The sequence below is a fragment of the Monodon monoceros genome, unplaced genomic scaffold (assembly GCF_005190385.1).
Source record: "Monodon monoceros isolate NGI ecotype Baffin Bay Population unplaced genomic scaffold, NGI_Narwhal_1 Super_Scaffold_16, whole genome shotgun sequence".
NCBI classification, from domain to species: domain Eukaryota; kingdom Metazoa; phylum Chordata; class Mammalia; order Artiodactyla; family Monodontidae; genus Monodon; species Monodon monoceros.
In genome coordinates this window covers 27,480,049-27,505,319 of record NW_021703772.1, presented here as the reverse complement: position 1 = coordinate 27,505,319, position 25,271 = coordinate 27,480,049, and positions in this window count along the sequence as shown.

Below are 25,271 nucleotides of genomic sequence, written 5' to 3'. Positions count from 1 at the left end.
TATAGTGCCTCAGCCAAAATTGAGTCTAAAATAGTTCCATTATAATGTCTTTTATCATGAATTTATAGAATCTTTGCATAGAGGAGCCCTTTGCCATTTGATTCGAAATGAAGATGCTTTAAAGAGAAATAATGATGTGTTATTTCTTCTTCCCACTTTAATCTGGCTATTATTCCTAGGGCTTCTCTTTTCATGATCCTAGTAACCTCCACAGTGCTAAATCCACTGTTCCATTTCAATCCTCCTATCGTTCAACTTCTCAGGAGCATTATACATAGTAGAAATATTTTCCATACTTGGTTTGCAGAACACGATATGATCCTGGTTTTCCTCCTACTTTGTAAGCTGATTTTGCTCATCTTTCTTTGCTGAATTTACCTCTTCTTCCTGATCTCTAAATGTTGGAGTTCCCTAGGTCTTCATCACCTCACTATCATTAAACCCTGAGTGATCTCATCCAGTAACATGACTTTAAATACCATCCATACACTAGTGATTCTCATATTTCTATGCCATGCTCTGCCCTGCTCGTTCTAATTTCCATACTCAATTGTCTACTTGACCTTTCTACTTGGCTATCTCATAGTCATTTCACATAGAGTAAGTCAAACACAACTTGATCCCCTTCCATAAATCTATTCTTCACTTTTTCTTCTATATCTTAGTAAACAATCCTGCCATTCACCCAGTTTCTCAAGCCAAAACCTTTGACATCATCTCCAAGTCTCCCTTTTCTCTCTACCCCATAATTTTCTTAGTAAATTCTAATAAATTTCTACTTTCAAAGTAACCAAACACAAGTACTTCTTAGCCAACTTCCTACCTACTACCTCATTAGTCCAGGTCTCTATATCTCACACCCAAATTACTGCAGTAGCCTCCTATCTGGTTTTTCCACCACAGCAGTAAGAGTAGTGACTCTTAAAGTCACACCATGTCACTTCCCTGCTAAAAATCTTCCAATAACTTCCCTTACTATATAGCCAAAAAGCACAAACTTTTCTCCAGCCTTTCAGACCATAACGATCTGATTGGTGGCTACCTATTCAATTCAATTTGCTTCTTCTTCCCATTTACTCACTCTGTACAAGCCACACTGGCCTTTTCTGGTTCCACAACATATCAAATCTGTGCCTGAGTGAGGACTTTGCATTTGCTGTTCCCTCCACCTGAAACTCTATTAACACAGGCGTTTCCATGGAGTGTTCTCTCACTTGGTTATGATATTCATTCAACTATCACCATTTTAGAGCAGCTTTCACTCCTCTCTTTCCCTACTTTGTCCTTAAAGTACTTGGCATTTCCTAGACTTAACTGACGTGATACAGTATGTCCATTTGTAAATTTCCTATCTCCTCACTAGAATGCAAATGTGAGGAATGTTTTATATAGCTATGCCACACATATATGTCTTAAATGAAATAACACTTTTGCCCATAGGCAAAAATTCAAATGCCATTAAACAAAGTCAAAAGAAAATAATACGTATAGCTAATTCACTTTGTTATACAGCAGAAACTAACACAACAATGTAAAGCAATTATACTCCAATAAAGACGTTAAAAAAAAATAAACAAGCTGTGAAAAAAAATGTTTGCATATATGTATACACATAAGACTAATTAACAAAATAAAAAATGTATAGGTCAATAAAAAACATACAGGTCAATAAGAAAAATAATCATTTCGAAAAATAAAATCAGGACATGAACAGGTAATTTACAAGAAGAGAAGTAAAGATGTCCAATAAACATTTGAAGAGGTGGAGGGGCTACTGGCATTTTACAAGCATTACCTCAGGCAATCCTCATGATAACCCAGTGTGGTATGTCTCCTTATGACTGTCACTATATCGACGAAAAATAAATCTAAGACGAAGAGAGGTTAAGCAGTTTGTCAGATGTATGTATGTATTACTAGGTCAGATGTATATATTACATTAAAAAATTCAAATTTTATCTCTATGTGGGAAAGGTAGGGAGAGCATTTTGCAGAGTATGACTCCATTCATGAAAATGAGCATATCAAAGCTATGATGTGTATAGAGGCATGAATGTATAAATGTACAGGAAGAGTGTCTGGAAGGGTAAAGACAAAACTGATTGCAGTGGTTCCCTCTGAGGATAACATTTGTGGGGGCTGGAAAAGTCACCGCATTGTAACTTAGCTTCTTATGTATCACTGATTTTTTTAACAATGAGAATATACTTACACATTACTTTTATAACTTAACACTTCCTAGTTAAAAAATAAAAATTACTTTTGAAGGAGATTAAAAAGAATATTTGCCTTCTTTAAAAATTAATGTTTAATTCTCTATTCTATGTAGGCTTCAAAGACAAAGCCTAAGGGGCTGTGCATGAGAGACTTCTGTCTTCACATCAGATTAATTTGCCTGTCTCCTTTATGTTTAGGAAAAAAAGTTTGACTAATGTACAGAGTACACTCAGGTCTTAATAATTGATGCCACAAAATACACAGTGAAAATAGACATGTGGTATTGAATAGGTCAGTGTCATATGTCAGCAAATGACAATTAGACATGCCCATTCACAGGGTCCATCTGAATTCATTGCCATCAAAAGTTAAATGGGAAGCTAATATTCAATATTTGTCCCCTAGAAAATTCAAAAGATGCCCATACAAATACTCCCCTGTTGTTACTATCGCGAGAGAAATTGATCAGGAAGATAAGGCTGAGGTCTAAAGAACTCCCAGCATCCTGATGAGCACTCTTGGAAGAGCTATCTCTACAACCTCATAGCAACATGTATTGTTGCAACCTAGGTTGCCATCTAGGCTGCAACCCAGTTGAACTGCTCTATATCTGGGCACCAGGGCACTGGAAAGGATAAGAAATCATATTTATATTTACATAAAGAAACTCTAGAGAATACATAATATACTGATAATAGTGATTATCTGTGGGAATGAAGGTGGGGAACAGGCCAATTATAACAGAAATGTGGGACTTGTTTTGAACCATATAAATATACCTGTTCAAAAATATTTTAATTATAACAGTGTACCAGAGGAACCTAAATTGGATATAATGAAGCTTGATGACAGCTTCTGAGGTCAATAAAAAAGCAGATTTGGAAACCCTTTTGCCTCTGGCAAAGTTTTGCTAAGAGAAACCATATGCCTGCTGGGTCAGTTCAGAAGAATTCACATCTTTAGGATGATTTGCCTACAGTTTATAGGTTTAATTGTTTTCCTAGGTAGAATCCAGGATCAGGATCTATTTTAAAACATTCCATTAATTATCTAGGATGTTAAAAGTTCTATGACAGAGTCTCTTCCACTGCAGAATTGCTCTTATCATATCCATTTCTCCTAATTAGCTCCTTGCTCTTTGGTCATGTTTCTCCTGGGATGAAGTGAAAGAGAAACCTATCCTATCTTCAGAATTTAAAAAGAAATTACAAACGAGTTTGCTATATTTCTTAAAATTTCTAAACATACTTTCTTTTTAACACTGGAAGATTGGGTTCCTCAACTCTGAAAAACAAATCGAGTTGACGTATACCTAAACTTTATTGTTCTGTATCAGCTCCAAGAAAGAAGTCTTAAGAGTCTTTTAGAGTTCATCAATTATTGTGCTAGATTGGGTTTCCCAGAAGCTGATCTTACAAAGAGGATCTGTGTGCAAGTAATTTATTCAGGAAGTGTTCCCCAAGAGTGAGTCATGCTAGAGATGAAGGCGGGTTCTCCAGCAAAAGTCTCATCGAGGGTCGTTCCCACTGATCCTGCAGAGGAACCCTGGAGTAGGAGGTGCTCCTCAGAGATGTCCCCAGCAGGGATGAGGGAACTGAAATATAATATTCCCACGTGGAGTGCTGGGCCCCATAATCTAGGCCTAGGGCAGTGGGCTGAAGGAGAGCCTTAGGTCTGGCTATTGAAAACATACTGAAAGCCAAGGAGTGAAAAGGTGTCTGGGGAAGCAGGCAGGGAAGGAAGGTACAGAAATGTACCAAGGCATTAGGGGCTGGGAATGGGGCGCCAACATTACGTGATGCAATTATCCAACAAATCTGAATCCCAGATTCAGAATGCATTTATGTATAATCTGTGTATAGATCCGAGGCTATTAATTACATTTTCTTCAGTTGTTGCCATACCTTACATGATAGCCAGAATTCACAAGGGTAATTTGACAGATAAAATTCCAATCCTAAGATGCATAAAAGAAGCTATCTTCATACCTCCATTTTGAATATGGAGGTATTCAATATGAACTTGGTAAATTCATATGAACAATATGAACTTGGTAAATTCATTAAATTAATGAGTTCCACATATATAAAAATAAACATTCTTCTCTATGGTGATGTCTTTGTTTAGTATCCACAAATTAAGAAGCCTTAAGAAACTTAACCTCCTGATTAAATGTTTCTAAAAATGTCAAATTTGATTAAACTATTATAGAGCTAAAATTTGTGTTATCTGAGGGTCATTTTTTAATGTTGAAGTGGAATATTTTAATAATGAATTTATGTAGAAACTGTGCCAGGCATATTCTGGGCACTGGAAATAAAGTGGAGAACAAAACTGACAAAGTTCTTTTTCATGGAGCCTACTTTCCAATACACAAAGATAGACCCAAAATAAGGAAAGGAATATATGACATTATTTCTGATGTTGGCATGTCCTATAAATAATATAAAATAAAATAAAACAAAATAAAATACAAAGGTGTGATAGAAACTGATAGGAGTTTTAAATGTTTTTTGATAGGAGTTTTCATGTTTAAATACATGAAAATAAAAGTAAAATGCTTACAGAAGAAAGTATAGATTGTTATTTTGGGAACTTTGAGGTGAAAAAGGACTTCTTACTACCCCTAAAATACAAAACATAAGGCCAAAATAACTGGATTTTAACACATCAATATTTATTTTTTATTTAATATATTTTTGGCTGCTTTGGATCTTCGTTGCTGCGTGCGGGCTCTCTCCAACTGCGGCGAGCAGGGGCTACTCTTTGCTGCAGTGCATGGGCTTTTCATTGCGGTGGCCTCTCCCACTGCGGAGCACGAGCACCAGGCGCGCAGGCCTCAGCAGTTGTGGCACACGGGCTCAGGAGCTGTGGCCCACGGGCTCAGCTGCTCCGTGGCATGTGGGATCTTCCTGGACCAGGGACTGAACCCGTGTTCCCTGCATTGGCAGGCGGACTCTCAACCACTGCGTCACCAGGAAGTCCTCCACATCAATATTAAGAATGTCTGATCTGGGCTTCCCGGTGGCGCAGTGGTTGGGAGCCCGCCTGCAGATTTAGGGGACGCGGGTTCGTGCCCCGGTCCAGGGGGATCCCACATGCCGCGGGGCGGCTGGGCCCGTGAGCCATGGCCGCTGGGCCTGCGCGTCCAGAGCCTGTGCTCCGCAGCGGGAGAGGCCACAGCAGTGAGAGGCCCGCGTACCGCAAAAAAAAAAAAAAGAATGTCTGATCAGTGAATTAAACCATAAACAAAGTTAACTAATGACAGACTGGGAAAAGACATTTGTAACATCTAAAACTCAATGAGGATTAATACATAGAATATACAAGGAATTCCTAAAAATCAACAAGAAATGAATTGATAGAAGAAATGATCAAAAGACATTTTAGAAAGACAAAATGGGAAATGTGATTGCGAACAAGTATGTAAAGTAATACTCAGCTTCATCAGTAATTAGAGAAATGCATATTAAAATAAGATAATACTCTAAATACATCAAATCAGCATAAGTTTGAAATCAGAATATATCAACTGTTGGAAGGTATGTAGGGAAATTTGAAATATATCAAATGTTGGAAAGTATGTAGGAAAATAACTGTTCTACTTCCACCTGCCCAGCAGGTGGAAGTAAAACAGTTCTTTAAAGAACAATCTGGCATATTGATGATGCCAAACCCAGGCAGACTATGACTCAGTGATCCAGCTTTAGGAATGTACCCCAGAGAAAAAACTGTTCAGGCTGACCTGGGTTTGTTTTTGAGGCAACAGGGGTCAGAGACAATCTTGGTGTCTGATAAACAAATGTACAGACAAAATGGGATGATTAAGCACCATGAAATACTCTGCAATTAAATCCAATTAACACAAATACATCAATTTGCCTGGTGTCAAATGAAAAAAATTGAGAACAAGAAACTCTATAGCAATATACCATTTATATATATTGAAAATACACAAATGCAAAAAAATTGCATATTGTGTAAGGATATCTATATATCCAGGATAAATCAACAAATACTATGGCAGGACTAGGGAAAGGAACAAAGTTGAAAACAAAATTAAACTAAGAATAACCTTGCGCAGAAAAATTTCTACAAGAACTGGGCTCCAATTTTATATTTAGAATCTCTTGCAAAACGTTGACTACATTTTTATTATGTTTCATATTTACCATGATACAAGAATCCATGCAGTAAATTAATTTATTTCACAAACACCTGTGAGGGTCTACTATGAGCCAGGCTTTGTGATGGGTGTTAGGCTTAGAAAGACAAATGATACAAGGAGCATGCAGTCTACTGGAGGACAGGATACATATTTAGTAGTTTTGTGTCTACAGGTAAATTTGGACATTTTATTATCACATGAGGAGTGTGATAGCTATTTCATTCAATGTGAACACTTTCTCCTCTTAGATTTTGGGACACAGATTTAAATTTTGAATGCAGTATGAGTAGCTACCTAATCCTTTCTGATTCAGCATTCACTCTCTTTTCCCATGGATCTTGGTCTGAATTTAAAATTTTTATTTCAAGTGTTCATCTTGGATGCATATCAGTACCACTAGTTATTCCAAATCCTTTTAGAAAACAGACGAACTACAAAACACAAAACATTTAAACAATTAGAAAATCATATTTAAATACATGCATTTGAATGCTTTTTATGCTGTATATCTCATTGTTATCCAAAGTTAGATATTGTATATCAACTCTGCAAAGTAACTCTGAACCATACATATACCACAAAATGTTTCTAGGAAACCTAAAAAGTCACAACACAAGAGTAGCTTTAAGGAAATCTAAGCATGAGAGTTTGGGAACGAGCAATAGTGTCCACCAATGATTAGACTAGTAAAGTACAAACAAAACTGGAGTAAGCAGCAGCTGGAGACAATCAATGTTTCAGTTGTTTTCTACGCAATACATCTCAGAAATGTAGCAAATGACATTTTACTCATGCCCTCGGGCTCCTGCTGACTAAAAGCTCATTTCCTCTGTCTGAGCCAGGAAGATATGCAGGCTTATCCGAATGTGGCAGTCCTCAGGTAGAAGCCTGACTCAACAACCAGCTGCAGCTCCCCGTTGTCTCTTTCCTCAACCTTTGTCAATGTAGGGAACCAGTAGCTCTCCAGTTAAGTGCACTAACTACCTGCATCTAAGTGACTCTCAGAGGTATTTGACAACAACAACAACAGCAACACTATGGCAAAAAGGAAATAATACCTCAACAGCCTTACCATGAAATGTAAATGCATTACTGGCAAAAGCATTTCTGGGTTTTGGTCGTCTTTTTTTTGCCATATATATATATATATATTTTTTTTTTAATTGGGGTATAGTTGCTTTACAATGTTGTGTTAGCTTCTGTTGTACAGCAAAGTGAATCAGCCACACTTATACATATATCCCCTCTTCCTTGGATTTCCTTCCCATTTAGGTCACCACACAGAATTGAGTAGAGCTCCCTGTGTTATACAGTCTGTTCTCATTAGTTATCTGTTTTATACATAGTAGTGTATATATGTCAATCCCAGTCTTCCAATCCAATCCCCCCCCACACCCCCTGTTGGTATCCATACGTTTGTTCTCTACATCTGTGTCTCTATTTCTGCTTTGCAGATAAGTTCATCTATACCATTTTCCCAGATTCCACATATATGCATTAATATACGATATTTGTTTTGCTCTGACTTACTTCACTCTGTATGACAGTCTCTATGCCATCCACGTCTCTACAAATGACCCAATTTTGTTCCTTTTTATGGCTGAGTAATATTCCATTGTATGTATGTACCACATCTTCTCTATCCATTCCTCTGTTGATGGACATTTAGGTTGCTTTCATGTCTGCCTTACATTCATATTTAATTAACTGAGCACCTTCTAAGCATATAAACATATTTAGTCCTTGAAGCATCCCTCAGTGACAGATATAATTTTCCTCATTTTATATTAATAGATCATTGAAGCTCTGGGATATTAATGGCTTGTACAAGATAACGTGGCATTAAAGTGAAGTTATTTATAAAGAATGTGTACTAGACCTGCTATTTAGGCCACCCAGGATCTCAAGAAATAAAAATCCCAGCTTATCCATTATTATGTATATTTATTGCAAAGATGATGGTGCATGAGGTGGGAGCAGAAATCAGTTTATGCAACACATTAACTCAGGTTCAATTATCCAGATTCCATGATATAGAGGAGTCTTATTCCATGCTATAGAGGAGTCATAAGCACACAGAAAATTTGCTTGACAATTCTCAAGACAGAAATTATGGCCACACAAACCACTCATTTTCCAAACGGAAAAGTTTGCTTGGGATGGCTTGGATATCATTTGGTGTGCTGTAGTTTTATTAGGCAGTTTTAGCCAACTATCTTGGTGTGATCAGAAACCTACTGTCCTTAAACCCAAGCAAAAGGGACTTCCACACTCTATTTAGAGGGCTCCGCATATCAAGCTTTTGCAAAATAATGAGTGTGTTGAAGAGGACAAGGATGTCTTCTTGAGGCAGATGACCTGTAACCTGAGCATCCTCTCTTTTTTTGCGGTACGCGGGCCTCTCACTGTTGTGGCCTCTCCCGTTGCGGAGCACAGGCTCCGGACGCTCAGGCTCAGCGGCCATGGCTCACGGGCCCAGCCGCTCCGCGACATGTGGGATCTTCCCAGACTGGGGCACGAACCCGTGTCCCCTGCATCGGCAGGCGGACTCTCAACCACTGCACCACCAGGGAAGCCCTGCATCCTCTCTTTGATGAACACCCTTCAAGCTCCAGAAAAAAGCTTCTCAACATCTTTTGCTCTATGCTATCAAAAGAAAAACATGCACACAGATGTCATGAAAGTTTATGGGTTTTACTGTGCTGGCTATGTTGGAAAAATATAATGCTTCAGAATGTGGGAGAAATTTGAGCAGTTTAAGCCCCTAAGTAACTGAAAAAACTAATTAAGTAATGTGGCAACATTCTTCTCAGATATCATGTTTCTGATTCTTACATTGTGAAATACTGTTTCCCAGGAATAATGATGGTCCATTTTATTGCTTCCTTTTATATCTGTTTGTAGAAATTCACAAATTAGTGGGGCATTTTCAACAATTGCAAAAGGCTACTGAAGAATATTCTGTGACATTAAATAACTTAATATATATATTAAATAATGAGAGAGATGAAGTGTAATACTAGTCTTTTCATTGGTAACTCGTAAGATACTGAACACTAGAACTCTAGATAATTATTTTCTTTATAAAAGAAAACTTTAAATGTACTTAAAATTTTAAATTTAACTTAAAAATTCTAGACATCAAAATAATGCTAAGTTTCAATTTATAACTTCAAATACTTTGGAGATAATGGTATGTGGACTTCCATTTGTTTTCTTGACACAGGATGCCAAATGTTAGGAACCAGCCTGCTCTGGGGTCAGGCAACAGTCAAGATAAAACTGGCTATGGCCAGGTCAGTGGCTGGTTACTTCCCCTTGGTAGCAATGGCTACCAAAATGGGGAGAGACCCGGCTAGGCCAATTTCTTCCAAAAACGGCTGTGTATGTGGCAAGCATTGAGGGTATTTGGACTCTTCTTTCAGCTCATCTAGAACATAATGCCTGATGGTAGATATTTTTCAAGCTTTAACTCAGAGTTCAGCAATCTTTCTAGGACAGGAAACTTTTTACTTCCTCATGAGCAGTAGAGGAAGTGGGTCTAGGGTCTGCCACAGAGACAAGCATTTGATCATAGGATTGAATCATCACTCTTCCCTATAATTCTAGTGTAGGTGATAAGGTGTGGATGCTTATCCAGAATCTAGTCACAGCCCAGAGGCAACTGAGAAGAGAGGTGAGCTGAAGGCCATTTTGACAATGTCCTTCCATGACCAATAGCCTCTTAGAATCTTTTGAAAGGAAGCACAGAAAGAGATGGAGAGATTAATCCTTAAGGCAATATTAGCTAGATTTATCCCTTAGTTAACATGAGTTAAGGAGGGAAATTCAGGGTTGTAAAAATGATAAGAATAGTAGCAGTAATTACAGCTACCAGTTATTAAGCCTCAAATATGTGTCAGAGACTTGACAAACATTAATAAACACAAAACATGTGATGAACGCATTAATATGCAATATTGAAGATATTTACTTAATCACAGTTTTATTTACTTAATCACAGTTTAGGAAAACTGTGATTAAGTAAAGTGAAGTCAGTTATCCAGAGTCACAAAGGAACTAACTGCTGAGCCAGGATTCCAACCCAGGTTTGTCCGACTCCCAGACTCAGGAAAACATTGACCTTTTTCCAAAGCCTGTTGCCTTCCTTGCAGAAGGGAGAACTTGTAGAGAAGAGAGAGAGCCTCAAAGAAAAGTACAACTTAGGGTAACATAAAGACCATCTAGGACAGTGCTTTTCAAACTTGATGTACACAGGAAGCACCCATAGCTCATGTTAAATACTAATTCTGTTTCAGTAGATTTGGGTGGAACCCAGTATTCTGCATTTTTAAAGCTTCCCATAACAAGCATCTGGTCCAACTCCATTAATAATGCAGATGAATAGAGTGAGGTCCAGAGAAGTTAGGTGACTGGTTCAAAGCCAAGCAATTTGTTCAATGTAGACAGATTGCTCTGGTACTTTTTCCACTTTCCTACACAAGTTGTTCAAAACGGGCACATCCCCATTACTAGATTTCAGTCTACCCACATTATCTGTTCAGGATAAATGATGCTCCTGCATCCCTGCAACCTCATGCTATTATATATACATACATCTGACATTCCCATCTTCTCCCTTTATATCTGCTACCATGTTAAAGATTGCCTTGCCTTATGAAGTAGATAGATTCCTTGAAATTATGTGGAAATTGATTTTTTGGTTAAATTGCAATTTAAATGCTTTGAAAAATCTCGTTCTTTTTTGTTTCTTTGGGTAGAGAATAATGCGTTCTATCAAATATGGAGAAATTTTTAGAAATTTCAAAATTTCAAAATTTTGGAATTTTGTTTACCATGATATCTTAAATTGGAAGAACTCTAGATAATTAATGGAACTTAAATGCAAACTTAACTTATTCTAGACTCCAATTTGATGACATGGCACAGATCCATTAATTATTAATTATATTAATAATTTTTATATGTAAAATTATGTTATCTCCATTCAGAGATATTGTCTTCACAAAAAATAGCAATTCAAATTTATTTTCTATTTCTCAGAGCTCATTATTGCAATTTGGGAAAGCTTCCTTCTGATCAAAGCATTGTAAGTAGATTTCTCTAGGACCTACTGCAATGTAGCCTATTCTTGGCAAAAGGAAAAGTAATTCATTTTCTGATTTCAGAAATCCTTTAAAAAATAGTGTCAAAAATAAATTAAAAATAAGAGTGATGCAGCATAATTACATTTCTTATTAGAGATGGGGCATACAATGGAATAAACACGTATAGGATGGAATAAATTCCTCAGGCAAACTGATTTTTATTTCTCTAAGAGTCATTCTAATTAGGAGCAAAGTATTGTTCTTGAACTTGACCTATTATCACAAATAGAAATGCTGTTTATGTATACTATTCTTACGCAAATCACATATTACACTTGCTTGAGTATATTGAGTCATGTCTTGGGAGCTTTTTGAGCCAACTGTGTTTTAAAATCAGGTCTATCTCTTTTGCCTTCCTCTGTGTGGCTGCCAGCTCCTAAGTAGCTTTTTTTATGCCAACCTTAATCAGACACAATCACAGTAACCCCAGAGATGGGGTAATGTTCTTTCACAGCACACTGCAGCCATCTAGCTCTCATTCCGTTCTGCTTCTCTCCCTTCTCCTCCCTCCCTCCTGCTGTCTGTTTTTACATAATTTTACTTCCTTGTCCTTTCACTAAAGGATTCACCTGAGAATTAAATATGATTAAATTTTACAGAGTTTATCATGGTTACTATCAGGAGGAATAATGTCAGCTGTTTTTCCCTCTCTCCTTTATCCTGCTCTCCTCTCCCGCATGCACAAAATTATTCCCTTAAAAATTTTTAGACTGCAAATAAATCATTGAGAAGATCGTCACATCACTGTATTCTAGTTAACCTGGATCACTAGCCACCTCCTCATATAACATACAATTGCACCTCTCTCTGCCTAAGCCTGGGTCCATAGTGTTCCCACTAACGAGAGTGTATTTGATCCACTTAGACTCCTGTTAAAATGCTACACCTCCTTCAAGACCCAGCCAAATGCCACCTCCTTGCACCAAGTGGCACCTCCATCTATTTCTGCTTTGTACCTGGTCTTCCTGGCTTTACTCCCCTAAAAATCTGTAAGCTCCTTGAGGTCTTTGCCAATGTCTTATTTATCTTGCCTCTCCACAGGGACTAAATTAGTGTCTTGTTCATGATGGAACTCACTAGTAGTTTGATGGAGGTCAGAGGATAGAAAATGTCAATGATTCCACAGAGAATCAGTGATATAAAACACACACAACTTCCTTGGAGTGGCGCCATGGATGGTACCCAGCCAGTCTCCTGGTTTCTCATAGCAGGTTTTGAAAAAGTACTTGAATGGATTGATCTGTGTTGATCACTTCATAACAGTGGTTCTCAAAGGGTGGTATTCAGATTCCGATATCAGAACCAACAGGGGCTCTGCTTTATAATTTTTTTTTTTTTTTTTTTTGCGGTATGCGGGCCTCTCATTGCCGTGGCCTCTCCTGTTGCGGAGCACAGGCTCCGGACGCACAGGCTCAGTGGCCATGGCTCACGGGCCCAGCCGCTCCATGGCATGTGGGATCCTCCCGGACCGGGGCACGAACCCGAGTCCCCTGCATCGGCAGGCGGACTCTCAACCACTGCGCCACCAGGGAAGCCCAGGGGGTTCTGCTTTAAAACGGAGACTGCTGAACCCTGTCTGAGATTTTCTGAATCAGTATCTTTAGCAATATCATCCAGGAATAAGGATTTTCTTAAAACAACCACTCTACTTGGATCTTAAGCATACAGACCTTTGAAAATCACTGATTTAGAGGAAGAACATTTCACCTTCTTTATACCCAAGGGTATTTAAGGGCTGAAGGAAAAAAAAATTGGCTAGTAAAGATAAACATACAAAATGCGACTTCAGAATACATCTGACTTTGTTCTAAGGTGGATTTCTCAAAAGCAGAGAGAAGTGTAAAACAGAATCTAATATCCCTTCCAGCTAAATGTTCCCCTAATTTTTGTCACAGCAGTATGAGAGCCACAATTTTCATTTACGAAATTGAAAACTTTAATTTTGAAAAACTGATTAACATGCCTAACTACAGAAAAGATGGAGAAGTAGTTAGGCAAAATTGTTCAAAATTAATCTCTTGTTCTGTTTTAAATAATATTCTGCCGTTTCTCACACATTTTTCTCTTTTCTAACATATTTTCCTTATTTTTTTTAACCCAAGCAGCCTGTGATCTATGTAGAGTCTGTTGAAATGATGTATGGGAGTTTATCCTTTGCTCCAAGAGGAAGCTCTTGAAAGGACAAAAACTCTGTTTTTCTATATGCTGTGCAGGGTCCTCCGTGGAAGCTGTGTGATAAATGCTCATATAATGAATGAGCGTATTCCCTTTACTGGTCAGTTTTACATTAATTTCATCTCTTCTAATGAGGAGATGAAGGCAGACAGATTTGACAAGAGATTTCTTAATAGTTTCTAGGTTTACAGTTAGTGTTTTTGCTGAAAACTGATTAGTTTTTGGATCATATAATGTTTTCCTTTTTTTTTCTTATAGAAACATTTACACATTGATAAATTAAAACGCAAAATGAAACGCTTTTGGTGCCTGGTCTGGGTAATAGATGTTATTACTGCGTGTGCATGTGCAAATATTTCTCTACTTCTGTTGAACTGCATCTCCCCCCCCTCTTACAGTTAGGTATTACCACTGGACTTGCTTTGGCGACTGGAGTGGGAGCAAAAGGGACATGCCATCTCTGGGAAGCAGCACTTAGTTGCTAGTGGTTGATGCTTCTCGGGCAATCGCAGGAGCACGTGTTAGTATAAAGGTGCCTCTCCTAAGAGAGATCTGGGAACTTGTTTTAAGGTTGCATAGCTGCATTCTCAGCTTCTTTCATTAGTTGCCAGTTTCTCCTCAAACACTTGTTCTTAATTATCAGGCTAGATTGCCCTAGAAAACTGAAGAAGACATTGTAAAAATCTACTTCCCACTTCACAGAAATCTCCAGGATGAAATTCTACCTGACGTTATCTCATGACATTCATCCAATTCTTCTTGTGGTTCAGTCTCCTGGGTGTTTTCATTCAATGTTCTCATCTACGTGTGCCTAATCTCTTAGGGATTTCTCAAGGTCAAGGTACCTCATTAATCTGTTGTACCAGTCTGCAACTAGCATATTTAGCTAACAAAATAGTTTCTCTTTCTAAAATTACAGAAAAACAGGTTTACAGAAACAGGTTATTTCACCAGAAATGGCAGGAAACTTAGTTTCTTGCTCCAGTATCTAGCACTTCTCTCAACCCTGTTTCTTTAGTTATGTCTGAGACGTAGTGAACCTTAGTCCCCAAACATATTCCAAACAACATGTTTCAAAAACTAAAACCAATCTCAAATTAGACTAATAGAGCACAAGAACTTTTAGTTATTATTTTAAATAGTGGGCTTGTAAACATATACAAAATATGTATAACTTTATATAAGGCATAAAAAATAATGATGCAAAAACCTCTGCACGACTACCGTCAAGTTTAAGAAGTATATTATTACAAATGTCTTTGAAGTGCCATGAGTGTGCCTCTCCAATCCTGTACCTCCTTTCAGAAATAAACAGTATCCTGAATTTGGGGGTTATCATCCTCCTACTTTTTTTTTTTTTTTTTTTTGCGGTACGCGGGCCTCTCACCACTGTGGCCTCTCCCGTTGTGGAGCACAGGCTCCGGACGCGCAGGCTCAGCGGCCATGGCTCACGGGCCCAGCCGCTCCGCGGCATGTGGGATCCTCCCGGACCGGGGCACGAACCTGCGTCCCCTGCATCGGCAGGCGGACTCTCAACCACTGCGCCACCAGGGAAGCCCCTCCTACTTTTATTTATAGGCTTACCACCTATATTTATGTTTTATGTTTTTTGTTTGAACCTATGTGCCTTTGAATTTCATAAAAATGGAATTATATTACCAGCATTCATATATGTTGTTTTCCACTCAGTATTTTTATCATGAGATTCATTCAGGTGGCTGCAGACACCTCTCAATCATTGATTCTTCATCACTTCATCCCACTGCATATCCCAATCTATACTCCAATGAAACATGCACATATTTATTCCAGTATTGATTAACATATGGTTTTAGTCCAGGATTCTTTTCGCACAACTGTGGGTGATGTTTATCTAAAGAGTCCTCTGCATATACTTTCAAATCAAAGATTATTTCAATGAGCCATAAAAGCAGGTGCTATTGAACTCAGTTTGAAAAATCTGGTTTGGTTGTGGTAAGTAACTGCAGAGGGAATTTGGTGCAGAATATTTTAGGGAAGCACACTGTGTCTGAGAGCGCTGAGTGTCTCCATAAATTATCATAGTACATGGAGAAAATTGGGGATGAGGAAGACAGGAAAATGACTTCAGCATTCCCCACAGAACAAAATTGAACCATCTTCTTAGGACTGGAAGCAACTGGAGAACTTGAGTTCATGCAAGTACGACCCAGCCCAGATGCAGAAATAATGAGAAGCAAAGCACTTTCCTGAACCAGTTGGAGTAGAGGCCAGAGTGGCGAGTAGGTGGTGAATGGAGAAGTATCTTTCACCTTGGAGAAGAAGGTGAAAGATACTCCCTGTGTTAGGTAGAAAGCACCAGGCAAGAAAACTCCAAGCACAAGGAAAGGGAACAAGCCTTGAATTGGAAACAGTTTAAGAATTACAAATATTTTTTTTTTCTTTCAAGGGAGCAAGGTATAACAATGACAGATAATAATAATTGGCACCCACAACAATAAAGTCATTGCTCTGTTCTGTAGAGCACCTTGAAATGTTTATGTGTGAAAATTGGCAGTAGGAGCTAAATAACTAAGGCAAATAGAAGGATAGGAATTGAAAATTTGGAAGGGAGACAGAAAATCCAAGGAGCCTCAGAGCTGTGTGGAAGGAGAAAGGAGAAAGGGTAAATTGGAGCAGGAAAGCAGTGAAAAGCAACTTTGGAAAACAGAAGTGTAAATAAGCATGTTTAGATTGTGTGGTGTCTAGTCCTCCCTCACTCCCCATGTAAAGTCTTCATAAAGGTCTGCATTGCCTTCAGAGCTTTCATATGGATATTTAAGAGGGAACCTAGGGATTGTCAAGCTATCTGTCTCAGCCCACCTACTACAATACATACAGCACATGAGGATGGAGGAAGAAGCACAAAGGCCCATGAAAGAGTAAATTCCTGGAATCTGGAGATTAGGGGTTCGTTAAGCCATGGAGCTGGAGTTTTATGGCAATCCCACCTAGATTTCATTGGGCAGGAATGACCCAGCTAATAACTTGATAATATTAATCTATATCCTTATAGAAGGGTTAATCAATATTTTAGCTACATAAAGGATTGCATGCATTCTTTTTCATTGTTAAAAAAAAACCTAAACAGAAACTGAAAAGTAGAAAGTGAAAGTCTCTAATCAAACCTTCACCATCTTTCCCTCCTCTCGGTATCATCCTCAGAGGTATTCACTGCTATTTATTTGATGGATTTCTTTCTGGAGCATTTTCTTCTCATTAGCATACCTATATTCTGCAAACTTTTTTTCATATCTATGACAAGCTCATTTTTTTCTAATAGTATTATTTCACAAAGAGATTATAAATGTGAAGTTCTGTACTTTCTGTTTCAGAATGTTGGCTGAGTCAGAGAGGGCAGCCCTCTTAGGGATGGTGATCCTAAACTGGACTCATGGCTGTGTCTCCAAAGGATGGGAAACACTCTTTCTATATTCTGAACAGAACAATTTTTGTTAATGCCACTTAATGGAATACTGCCACAATGTAAGTCTTTTCTAATAGAATGATTGGAAACATGGGCGCAAAGAAGAGGGAACATTTTTCCCCTTTCTCCACTTGGGTGGAATCCTATTTTCAGTTGTGACTCTGGATAGAGTGGTGTGCCTCCTAATCTCCCTTGAGGCTGCTATTTATATTCCCAGAAAATTAATTAGGGAATCTGTCATTGCCTCTATTCCCTGTTTGAAATTAGGAGTATTGGGAGGATGACTCCTTCATTGAAGTTTTAGAATTGCTTAACCAAATCATTCTGCCTATAACTTCCTCTTTAATGTATGCATAAGAACATGCAATAAAAACCTGTCTAAATAAATTTAAAATATTCTCCTTTTCAATAATCATAAAATATTCTAAGTGAAAACATTATGTCAGAGTTTAGTGGTCAGTGTTTTGTTTTTATTAGTGGTACATAAAATAATCATGTATCTTACAATTGATAGCATCTTAGATTTAATGAATCTGGTATTTCAAGCCTTCTTTGGACCTAGAGGGCAGGCATGTGGACCAGCTTCCTGCAGTAAAACACACCTATGTGAGATCTGACCTATGTGAATAAACAGGCTGCCATTTTTGGAAGCTTGAGTGGTAGCTGATGTGGCTGCTTTCTGGGCTGATTGTGCCAGACAGGGGTTCAAGAAGCATCCCAGAAACTTGATTCTAATTTGTTTTTTCAGCAACTTGATTATTCTCTGAGCTATATAACATCCTGAAACAAATTTCTTTTATGCAGAGATGAGCCCAAGTAGATTTGCTGTTTGCCCAGAGTCTCCCAAAGGAATGGAAAGGCCTCTTTGGAGGGACAATTCTCAGCACACCATTAGCTGTCAAGCTCAGCAGATCCCACAATTTTCAAATTCTGGTGATGGGTTCCTGGGCAACTAAGAACTTTAACCAATATATGAATTACACTTGAGAATATAGTTCATAATAAAAGTGCCAGAGAAAGGATACTCAACGCATAAATGATTCTGGGTCTTGATATTCATTTGGGAAAAAGCTATATTTGAGTCCTACCTCACACTATACATGAAATAAATTCCAAGTAATGAAAAATTTAAATGTACAAAATAAAATTTTTTAAAAATATAATAATAACCAGCATTTGTGAAAGTATAGAGAATCATGCCTAATTTGGTGGGGATATCAAAGAACACAATTTCATTTTTGTAAACAAATTTTTATTATCTATCAAGATATTACACACAACTCTTTGTAGCAATGATTTTACTTCTAAAATTCCTACAAAAATAAAGTACAAATTTAGAAATATTTCTACATAGAAGTATTTATGACCGCATGATTTGTTAAGGAAAACAGAAAATGAATCAACCTATGGAACTGACAATAAGGGAGCTGTGGAGTAAAACAATGGTATGTCCCATAATGAGATATTCCGCAGCATTGTTGAAGAATGGGCAGATCTCTATATGATAGGCTTGATGGTTATATATGATATAGTCCATTTAACATACGTACGAATGTACACATGTTGAGAATGTTTGCATGCACTAAAATCTTAAAAGATACTCAACAATGATCATCCCTGAGGAGGGGGAGACCGGTAGGAAAGGGATGAAGCTTGGCAACATTTTATTCTATATTGTTGGGATTTATTACAATGAACATTATTGCTTTCATAATTTAAAAAGCAATAAAGTTTGAAAAATAGAAACAGCTTCTTTCAAAGCAATATAAATATTTTTTCTGCTTCTATTGAAGCAGAACAATTCTTTCTCCTGAGACTCTTAGCTATAGATTCACTGGAAGTGATTAAGATTCTACGGGACATTTTTTCTGGGAGAATGAACACACCAGTCCAGTTCAGGTAGCTATTGTTCAGAGCACTGTTGCCAAGTCTGCTTAAATAATTTAGAGTCTCCATCTGGACTCAAACACCCATTGGGCTGGAGCAACAAACTTACCCATGTTTTCATAGGTTAAGCCACATCATTCCTTAAAAATACACGTGTGTGTAGTAGATTTGTACATATAAACAATGGGAAGCAAAACATTTTCCTCTTTCTTGTTTCATTTTTCTAAACTCCATTTTAACCCACATCTGGCATTTATGAAACAAAAAGATTTGGTAAAAGCAGAAAAAATGGCCCTAGATCTATGAGATACATATTAGCTATAAATGAGGTAAATAGTCATCGCTAGAAGCATTACCGTATTTAGATATCTTCTTGTAAAGCAATAGTCAACTGCATTACAGAACCAACCCAAGAAAAGTAAACCTACAAGTAGATAAAGCTGAAGTTTGTTTTGACACTGAGAAATCTGACAGTTAAACCTGACAGTCATTGCAGAACAGATCAGAGTATTTTTGAGACAACGAGGTTGAACTGACCTCCAATTTATTCGAAGTTGTTAAAACGTATCTGTCTAAAACTTCTGGCTGACTCTTTTCTTTTCTTTTCTGATATTACATTATGAAAGTTCCCAGATACCAGAAATTATATTAATCATTTTGGTTAAATAATATTTTTTAGGCAAATTAAATTCCCTCTTTGTTAGCTATTTAAACATTGTCAAGTGCTATTATTGCTAAAGCACAAAGTTAACCATTTCAAAGGTATTTACTTTATATTAATTTTGTATGATTCCAAATTATTATATTAAGGGTAATATTTACTTCCTGATTCTCTAAAACATGATTTCTCCACATTCCCCAGATGTTTAATAAAAGAATATGAAACATGTATTTATTTCATTTATATCTGACATTTATCTAGCAAAAGAGTTCCTAATTATAAATTTAAAATAAAGACAGATAAAAATTTCTCCTATATCTCTGTAATGCTTTTCCATGCAAAATACTTGTGGGAATTAAAGCGAACACAACAATCAGAACAGATTACTACCAGAAGAATAAAATTTGTCATTATGAAAGCAAATGTTATAGCTTCCCCCTAGAGAGAAATCATGATTTAATGTTTACATTTTAATCCTTGCTAAATATGCATCCTTGTTTCAGAGTAACGGCAATATTCTTGTTCTTACATTCACATTCCCTGACTCCTCTTCCTTTTGTGCCATCTTGGTCAAATCTTTTCTTTTGAAATAGAAAGATGAAAGATCTCATTAGCTCTTATGATAGATTATGTTGGATCTTCCCTCCAAAGTAGCTTAAATAAACTGTTAACCCAAAGGATAGATCAAATAGAGGGAATTTTAGATACCATTCTATAAGTTTCTAAAAGAGAAATATGTGCATATGTGAATAGGTCCTTTTTCAGGAAAGATTATGTCAAAAACACAAACTTGTGACTAGGAAAAGATACTAAACAGTTATTTATTAGTACATTAATATGCACTTACCATATCATATTATTTGGTTTTATTAATATATAGCATGTACCTAATACTCAATAACACCAACAAATATCTTTTGAGAACTTATCATGCAAGACACATGTGTAAAGAAATAAAGACCTAATTCCTATTCTCAAAAAGCTCACAACCTAAAGAGGAAAAAGACAAAACTAGACTATAATGCAGTTATGTGTGTCATAATTGCAAGTCAATTTATTGCCTTGATAATGACTAATAGGCAATAATAATAGCAAATACTTATCTAGCAAATATTATGTGCCAGGCATCTACTCACAATAAAGAACATCCTTACCATTACATTCTCCATTTTATAGATGACAAACTTAAGGCAAAGAGGTCAGGTAATTTTTCCATTGCCCCAGAGCTAGTACATAGCAGAGCTGTGACTGGCAATGGTGCTATGGAAAGAAAGAAGCTGACTAAAGTAACTTAGTAATAGTGTTTGACTTGATACTCTAGTTATAGAGACAAAAAAAGAATTGTACAAAACACTGTACTCTAAATGGTAAGTCTGTTTCTTACAGAGGTACATGTTAGCAATCTGAAATTATTTTATATGTGTACTGGAACTAAACAAATAAGTAAGTATACTGTAAATGATGAGAGTTCCTCACTGTCAGAGATTTCTACTCAGCGATGTAAGGTTACAACTATGCACAAGGGGCATGTTAGAATGAATCCCGTGAGGGTGGCTTGGAATTGGAATATATATAACAGTTCATCTTATTTTAAGGTATATATTTTAATACATATATGTATATTTAAATCTATACACATAGGTAAATAGATGAGTAAATAACCCAGAGTATAGGAAGAGAAGGATAGTGGTTTTATTGTGGAGAAATCTGACAGGGACCACCTGAACTGACGACCAAGATTAACATCATCAGTTGTAAGACATATTGATCTCACTTAGCTCTGATACAATACACTAAAAAGGGCACATCTCCTCTGTGATTTTCTTCCTCAAAATTCATATTCTCATTCTAATCATTAGAAAACATCAAATGAATCCAAATGAGGTACATTCTACACCTGACTGGAAAGTCAAGGAAAGACTAAGAAACTGTCTTAGGTTGGAGGAAACTAAGGAGGCATGACAACTAAATGCAGTGTAGTGTCCTGGATTGAGTTCTGGAACACAAGAAGGACATTAGTAGAAAAACTGGGGAACGTTGAACAAAGTCTCTAGTTTTGTGCCAATATTTAATTGTTAGTTTTGATAATTTTACCACTGTTATGTAAAATGTTAACATTAGGGGAATTAGAGTGAAGAGTAAATGAAAATTCTTCATACTATTGCAATTATTCTGTAAGTCTAATTTTTTCCCCAAAAAAGTTAAAATGAAATCCAAAAGCAAATACAAAATATGCTCACAGAAAGGTTTATAAACAAATGTTCACAGCAGCATTGCTCTTAATTGTATTTAAAAAAAAAAGTAAAAACAACCCTAACATCCATGAAAAGTTGAGTGAATAAACATGTTGTGACATTTATACAATGGAATATTATTCACCATTGAAAACAGCTACAGCAAGGATCATTGTTGCAAACTTTATGCTGAGCAAATGAGACAGTCGTCAGAAAGTAACTATCAAGTAATTCTATTACTGTGAAAGTTTAGAATAAGAAAAACTAAGCTGTGATGGCAGAAAGCACATAAGTGATTGCCTGGGGCTGGTGGTAGGAGTAACATATTGACTGAAAGGAGAGAGAAGGGAACTTTGGAGGAGGATGAAAATATTTCATAATTTGATCTGGGGTGGCTTCCATGGATAATTACATTTTTCAAAACTTATCAAATCATACATTTAAAATGGGTTCATTTTATTGTATGTCAATTATATCTCAATAAAGTTAATTGAAAATTTAAAAAAAAATGATCACCAGAAGATTTAATTTACATGCTTTGTTAATTTCTCCTGGTGTGTAAATGGGCTCTGGTGCCCATTTTGTCATATTTGGCATGGTCCCACAACTATTTTTTGCGGAAAAATCCTCTGCCACCTCTGTGCTGAGATGGAGGGGCCATCTCTCCAGACAACTGTTCTGACTGACTTCTTTAGTTTCACTGAAAATTTTGATTCTGCTCCTCAATCTGGCACATTATCAAAGCCTGTGGATCTGTCCTTAGTTAGCAACACAAAATAGCTGCCTTGCAGGTCTCACCAAAAATGAAACCCTGGAGCACCCTGTTGCTAACTGTCATTAAAATTGTGACTGTGAGAAATAATTTTATTTGGAGTATTGCTAGTATGAGTAGTTATTCTGTTCATCCAGAAGTATAAATTCTTTGGTCCTCTTAGATTTTCTCTTACTAAATTGTACTTTGGCATTAGATCATTGAGTTGAGAAAACTATTAGGGAAAACATAAAACTCAATATTGTGCCTACTCATTTATTCAACTTCTTAAAACTTGATTTATGACGTGTTAACACTGAGGAATCTGTAAGAAATCCAAGTGGCTATGTAATGTAGGGAATGGAGTTTCTAAGTCTCAGGAGGTGTATTGTTTTAATTGAGAGATGATAGCCAACATATTTAACAACCTGTGAGGCATGGGCACTGGCCCACCAGGAGGAACACCTCCAGAGTGCTGGAGCAGTTCTTAAAGCATCCTGCTTTGCCAAATTTCATCTCTGGTTGCTGGATGATGCGGATGAGCAGAGAATACTGAGGGATGGAGAAAAGGCGTTCGAGGCAATGTCTATTTACCAATCAGTAAGGAAGTCCTTCAGCATTTTAATAACCAGGATGGCCATACTAATGCATACTCACTGAATAGCAATCCTGAATGCAGCTGAAAATATTTATTAGTATATCAGCCAATAGCTTATTTATGAAGACTGTTGGCAGAAATTTCTTTCAGAATGATATAAAGTTATATAGTTCTTAAGCATCTGGCTTTTAAAAAATGTATCCCATGGATATTCTGAATCTCAAAAATCTCTTTCTCTCTCTGGCTACTTAGAAGCTTAGAACTGTATTTGCAGCCAACTTTAGCTATGGTATTAAATATTTTAAAATAAGATACCTTGTATTCCTGCATTTGGCTGTGCTTTATTTTTATTCTAATTTCTTACTTATCTTTTGAATGCTTCTTCTCATAAATTTATTTGTACCATATTGTATACATTTCTTTAAAAACTTCAAAATTTTTAAAAATTTAATATATTTTCAATTAAATACACATATTATACACACACACAAGGGATAGGTTAACTTTATCTGAGTTGGACAAAAGAGTGATATCTGAACTGGGAATTGAAAGACAAAGGTGTTTACTTGGTAGACAGGGGGACAAGGACATTCCAGAGAGAAGTCACAGTATGTTTAAAGGCATACATTTCTAAGAACAGCATGGCATGTTGTTGAACTACAAGTAGTTCATTTTTTATTAGAACAAGTGGATGGGGAGAGGAGAGGTTTGCAGAGCCCAACTCACAAAACGAAAACAATGAGCAAGACTCCCTGAATCCATACCCAGCTCCAGCTACTACTAGCTATGTGAACATGGGCAAGTTATTTATCCACTCTGTCTCAGTTCCTCCAACTATAAAATGGGGATAAGAATAGTACCTACATCATGCGTGGTTTTAAGGATTAAATGAGTTAATGCTTGAATTCACTTAAAACAGTATTTGACTGACTATATAAGGGTTTGCTATTTTTGTTACATATGCTCTACTAGGGTAAGTCTAATTGTTATTTGGAGTGGTGAGATGGAACTTAACTCCTCTAACTCCAAGCTCAGTGATCTTTCCAGCCCACCACTGACTTATCAGAAACCAAGAGAGGGGTGCAATAAAAGGATCACAGAAAAAGAGAGATAGTAAAGCCCAAACACTAGCTTCACCCCTTTGCAATTTTGCTGAAGGCTCGTGCATGCCTAGGTAGTCTGTGGTTTTCAATATTCAATAAAGCTTCATGCAACCCCTGGATCTTGCATACATAAGAGAAAAGAATATCTCAATCTGCCATGTAAAATACCAGTTCTCGAGATGAGACCAGCTTATGTATTTCAAACTGTATTTCGAGCACTTAACAAGAAAATTTTTGTTCTTCTTGTTGCCTAGAGTAAAATTCAAATCTTCAAATGGTTTTATATGTTAATCATAATAAAGTAGTTCTAATTCCAGACAAGAGCAGCATTCTCAGGTGACTTGGCATCACTAGTTGGTTAGATTGCTTCTTATCTGATTGGAGCTTTGTCATGAATTCTCACCTCTTACACCTGTTGGCTGAGGCAAAGCCACCTCAGCTCACTGACTCATGGCGCTGGAATGAAACCAACAATTGGTATTGAAACTAGAAGTCTTATTGATAACAATAGCATTGTAGACTCATGAACCAGAGCTATGGCTTCATGTTGACAACAAGTCGTGTCTAGAACATTTTTCTAGCAATTAACTTCCTGAGACACTTCTTTCTTGAATCAGAGCAAAAACCACATTTAAAACATGTATTTCTGAACTTCTTCTAGCCTCATCTATAAGTATAACATTATATTAAAAACATTAAAGCTGGGTATTCCAGACAAGTGTTGCAACTACTATAGGGTGTGCTTTTTAAAAAGTGAAACATCAATTATTTTAGTCTATTGTGAAGACAAAGCAGCTATAGAGTAAAACAAAATCTATGGGCCTAACTGTTGCCCTTATTAAGAAGGAAAACAGTCCTGCTGCAAAGAAATATAAGCATTTGGCA